The following is a 4,920-nucleotide window of genomic DNA, read 5'->3' on the forward strand; positions in this document are numbered from 1 at the left end:
AGGAACCTTTTCCCGAGTGAAAAAGGAAGGCAACAACAAAACAGAAAAGAAACAAGCAAGTGGCCCAATGGCGGAGCCAGAATTCTAAGTAAAGAGGGGCTTTTCACAAATAAACAAATATATATATATATATATATATATATATAGATATATATATGCGTGTGTGTAAAAGTTGAATTCATAACATGTTAATATATGCAATTTGTGTACTCTTCACAAAACTGAAGGACCTCTGTTAAAATCAATACTAGAAGAAAAATATGTACAAACCCAGACAACCAAGTAAGAGGTGGACTGTGGAAGGCTAAAAAATACAAAGAAGTAGAAAAAGAAGGATAAGGGGAAGTGGTCTACTAGTAAAGAAGAAGGTGGGTTGCTTTAGAAAATTATATGGTGTATATTACTGTTAGTTGAGAGAATTGAACCAGTAATGGGGTTGCTTTTTCCATTTAAAATTGCACGTCTCGATTAAAAACTTCCCTACCAAACTCATCATTTCATTAAACAGTCAAATAAATTCAAAACCAAAACAACCTAACGTCGTCGTTTGCTTCATCTTTTTCCATGAGGTTCACATCTCTGCAAATAAAAACTTGGGGCTGCTTGTTGATTTCATACACCTTTCACAAAAGTTAGGATGGGCCTGGGACTACCCTAGTCCCTTGGTGGTTCCGCCTATGCCCTCTAGCATAATGGTAAAAAAGAGTATTGCTCTTACAACACAGTATGAGTTTGAACCTAATATAATAAACCTACCGTTTGACAGGAAAAAAAAAAAAAAACACACACACACACAAGAGAAACAAGAGTGAGTCTAAATCGCAGCCACTGTAACTGTTTGAACCGGTTACTTCTCCCCTTCATTTCTTGCTTTAGACTCGCTACTCATCTCCCTCCCCCCTCTCTCTCTCTCTCTCTCTCTCTCTCTCTCTCTCTCTCTCTCTCTAAACTCCGAAAGTATTTTCACAGATGATAAGCATGCCACGTTCACTCTCACTCTCACTCACATTTTCACCCAAGTCTTTATCCGATCGGCATTTCTTGCTTCACTTATTAATTTCATGATTCCAAGCTTGCCCATTTTAAAAAACCACCACCAGAACTCATGGCTTGCATGAAGCTTGGAATTAAGTCTGAAGCATTTCACCGCGAAGGCCAAACTTGGTAACCCATTTTTTCTTCATATACTCTGATCCACTAGTACAAACCAATAGATATAATCGATGAGCTAGAAAGTGACCCATATGGGGTTTGTTAGTTTTCTCTGTTGGTTTTAGTATTTCAGTAATGTATACGAAGCAAGAAAGTTTAGTGCTATGGTTATATATGCATGTGTTAATTACTTATAATTTGCAAACCCATTTGATAGAGAATTCATTAGCAACAGAGATTAGCTACGGTTTTGTTTGTATCATTGGTTTGGTTTAATTCCTCTAGCTACCCACATTGGGTGTGTATAAAGACTAGCAAAGATGAATTCTTTTGAGGAATATGATGAGGTTTCCTGGAATGTAATTGATCGTGTAATGTATTTGATTCTGTGATAATTATTACCATTGAGCTATGACAATATTAGGTGATTTAAGTTTTGTTTATATGGATCCGGTTTCTGTTTCTCTTTCAGGCTTTGCACAACCGGGCTTCCAAGCGATGTTGTGATTCAAGTTGGGGAAATGTCTTTTCACCTCCACAAGGTGCATTTTGTTTGATCTATCTTGCCAGTTGAAAACAATAACATTGTGTGTGTGTGTGTGGGGTGTGAATGACTGGGTACATCGTTGTATTCTATTTCCGTATGCTTTGTCTACACTTGTTTCGTAATTTTCTTATGAATTGAACTTTAATTGGCGTTTGAGCTATGCTCTCATTTTGTAGTACTCATTTTGGCCATTACTGCAGTTTCCATTGCTTTCTAAAAGTGGGCTATTAGAGAGGCTTATCGAAGAGTGTTCTAGTGAGGAAGGATCTGCTTGTGCCTTGCAACTTCATGGTGTACCCGGGGGAGCTAAAGCGTTTGAGCTTGTAACCAAATTTTGCTATGGCGTCAAAATAGAACTCACTGCTTTGAACGTAGTCATCCTTAGATGTGCAGCAGAATACCTCCAAATGGCTGAAGATTACGAACAAGGAAATCTCATTGCGCAAACAGAGATTTTCCTTACTGAAGTCTTCAGCAATTGGAGAGACTCCATAGTAGCTCTTGAAACATGTGAAGATGTTCAACAATATGCTGAAGAGCTCCACATTGCTTCACGATGCATCGATTCCTTGGCTATCAAAGCTTGTGCAGATCCAAAGTTTATCAGTTGGCCTGTAGTATCAGGAGAAAATGACATGAAGAACCCAACAGCCTTATGGAACGGAATAACTTCTGATGACGCTAAGCCACAACCTCTCGCTGATGATTGGTGGTGTGAAGATGCATCCTTACTTAGCTTACCTCTCTATAAGCGATTGATTCAAGCTGTTGAATTGAAAGGAATGAGGCCTGAGAGTATTGCCGCTTCTCTCATATTCTATGCTAGAAGGTCCCCTTGATGAATAGGCAATCGAGCTTTAATGACACAAATTATGTAAACTCGGGCACAACCATTTCTAACATTTCTGAGGCTGACCAGAGGGTTCTACTTGAAGATATTGTGGGGTTACTTCCTCATGAGAAAGGAGTCGCATCCTCCAAGTTTCTGCTTAGGCTGCTACAAACGGCTATGATCTTACATGCAAGTCCGTCATGCAGAGAAAATTTGGAGAAAAGGGTAGGTGCCCAGTTGGACCAAGCTGTGCTCATAGATCTTCTCATACCAAATATGGGCTATTCTTTGGAGACTCTTTACGACATAGACTGCATTCAGAGGATTCTTGATCATTTCATGTCAATAAACCAGGCTTCACTTGCATCATCTTCCCCATGCATAATCGAAGAGGGGTAACTGATGACTGGCACTGACCCACTGACTCCTATTACAATGGTAGCCAGTCTGGTGGATGGATACCTTTCCGAGGTAGCGCCAGATGTTAATTGAAGTTACCAAAATTTCAGTCACTTGCTTCCGTCATCCCTGAATATGCCCGGCTGCTGGATGATGGCATATATCATGCGATCAATGTTTTCTTGAAGGTAAAACAAAATTAAGTGCATGGCTGCTGGCAAAAATGTCGATTGTTCTTCTTAGTGGTCTGATTTGTATTTAGACTAGCATTCTGTGAATAGCATCGCACTATAAATTTTACATTTGAAAGTCCAAATATTAATGTCATCTGCACCGAAAGCGATTAGAGTGTTATAGTATTTGACTAGAGCTTAAAAAATTCCTGCATTTTTAAACTAGGACATTACTAATATGTTACTAAATTCGAGAGTACCACAGATCATTGGGATAATATGTTTTCTATGACCATGGTGCCTATGTCTGATTATGCATGCTGACAACATTGCATTATTCCACAACCTCAGGCACATCCTTGGCTTACAGATGCTGAAAGGGAGCAGCTCTGCAGACTAATGAACTGCCAGAAGCTTTCGCTGGAAGCGAGCACCCATGCAGCTCAGAACGAGAGGTTACCACTTCGAGTAATTGTTCAAGTCCTCTTCTTTGAACAGCTTCAACTGCGTACGTCAATTTCTGGCTGGTTCTTTGTTGACAATCTTGAGAACTCACAAAATCCAAGCGGAAACCTTGGGCTCCCCCCCCAAAAATGCTGTGTCCAGTCAAGTGGACACTGCAGAAGACCAAGCTGTGGGTGTCGATCATCACGACATGAGGAAACACGTTTTAGAGCTTCAAAAGGAGTGTTCAAGCATGAAAAAGGAGCTGCAGAAGCTGGTCAAGACCAAGAGAAGTTGGAGCATCCTTCCCAAAAGGTTAGGTTTTAGAAAAAAGTTGGAGCCTTGCAATCCAAAAGAATCGAAGCCCTCTGATCGGATTCCGGTACCAGCATCATGCTGCAATGGACAACGAACTCATGAAAACAGCTATTGAGTGGCTCATTCAACCTCAAACCCTAATTTTTTAAATTTTTATTTAATTTTGGTATTTATGTTCCATAATTTCTTGGCTGGTAGAAATTGCTTATTCTCTTGCATGTCTGTGAACTGGATTAAGTGGTGTATTGTTTAGAAGAAGTTAGGTTGTTATTCGATCCAATCAAATTATTTACCTTGTTGATACATAGGTGGCTGAAATTGGAAAGAATTTAATTTCATAAGATCTTGTTTACATTTTTTTTGGACCTTGAGTCTTATCATTCACACTTATACTCAAAATGCTAGAAATGCTCTACCTCATAAAAGTTGATTTTGCTTGAGTTGGGCTGATATTAGCACGTTAAACTGCAAGTATAGCGCGCGGTTTGATCCGTTATTCTAACTTACGAGACCTGAAATAAAACTATACAAACTACACGGATCAAAATCATAATTCTTTGTCTTCAAAATGAAATGAAATATTGAACAATAGGTCAATGTACCGTGACACGACAACCCGGCACACGTTTCACGTCTGACACCTAGACACGATTTACATCTATGAGTCCTTGCTACAACCGTAGAAGTGGAATCCCATAATGTTCTATTCAAGCTGGTGTCACAGATTGAATTTCCTGGAGATTTTCTCGTAAACTTTCAAGCTCTGAAAGAAATGTAAACTTCTTTCTCTCTTTTTTAAGTAAAGCTTTGGACCTACTGACAAAAATCATAACAGATAGGACTGCACTGTAGGACCTTTATCCTTTTACTCTTATCTCTAATGCTTCAGACGTCGTTTTGATTAACACCATCTCACTTTGTACCATCTTTGTATTTTTCACATTGGAAATTTGAAAAAGAGCTTGGCTGTGATTGGACATATACCTCTCTTTTTCACGTGATGAGGGAGATAGAGAAAATAAAATGTATTCTTGTTACATGTACGGTGTGACTTG

General features: G+C 39.1%; 1 pseudogene across 1 annotated transcript; it reads left to right on the forward strand.

Moving 5' to 3' along the window:
• Window positions 1-962: 962 nt before the first annotated feature.
• LOC137744371 (BTB/POZ domain-containing protein At5g03250-like) lies at window positions 963-4,195 on the forward strand (annotated as a pseudogene). Its single transcript, XR_015954296.1, has 4 exons — window positions 963-1,164; window positions 1,625-1,694; window positions 1,900-3,118; window positions 3,455-4,195. The product of XR_015954296.1 is annotated as a BTB/POZ domain-containing protein At5g03250-like (transcript).
• The last annotated feature ends 725 nt before the right edge of the window (window positions 4,196-4,920 follow it).

The sequence above is a fragment of the Pyrus communis genome, chromosome 12 (assembly GCF_041283825.1).
Source record: "Pyrus communis isolate YQ-2024b chromosome 12, ASM4128382v1, whole genome shotgun sequence".
NCBI lineage: Eukaryota > Viridiplantae > Streptophyta > Magnoliopsida > Rosales > Rosaceae > Pyrus > Pyrus communis.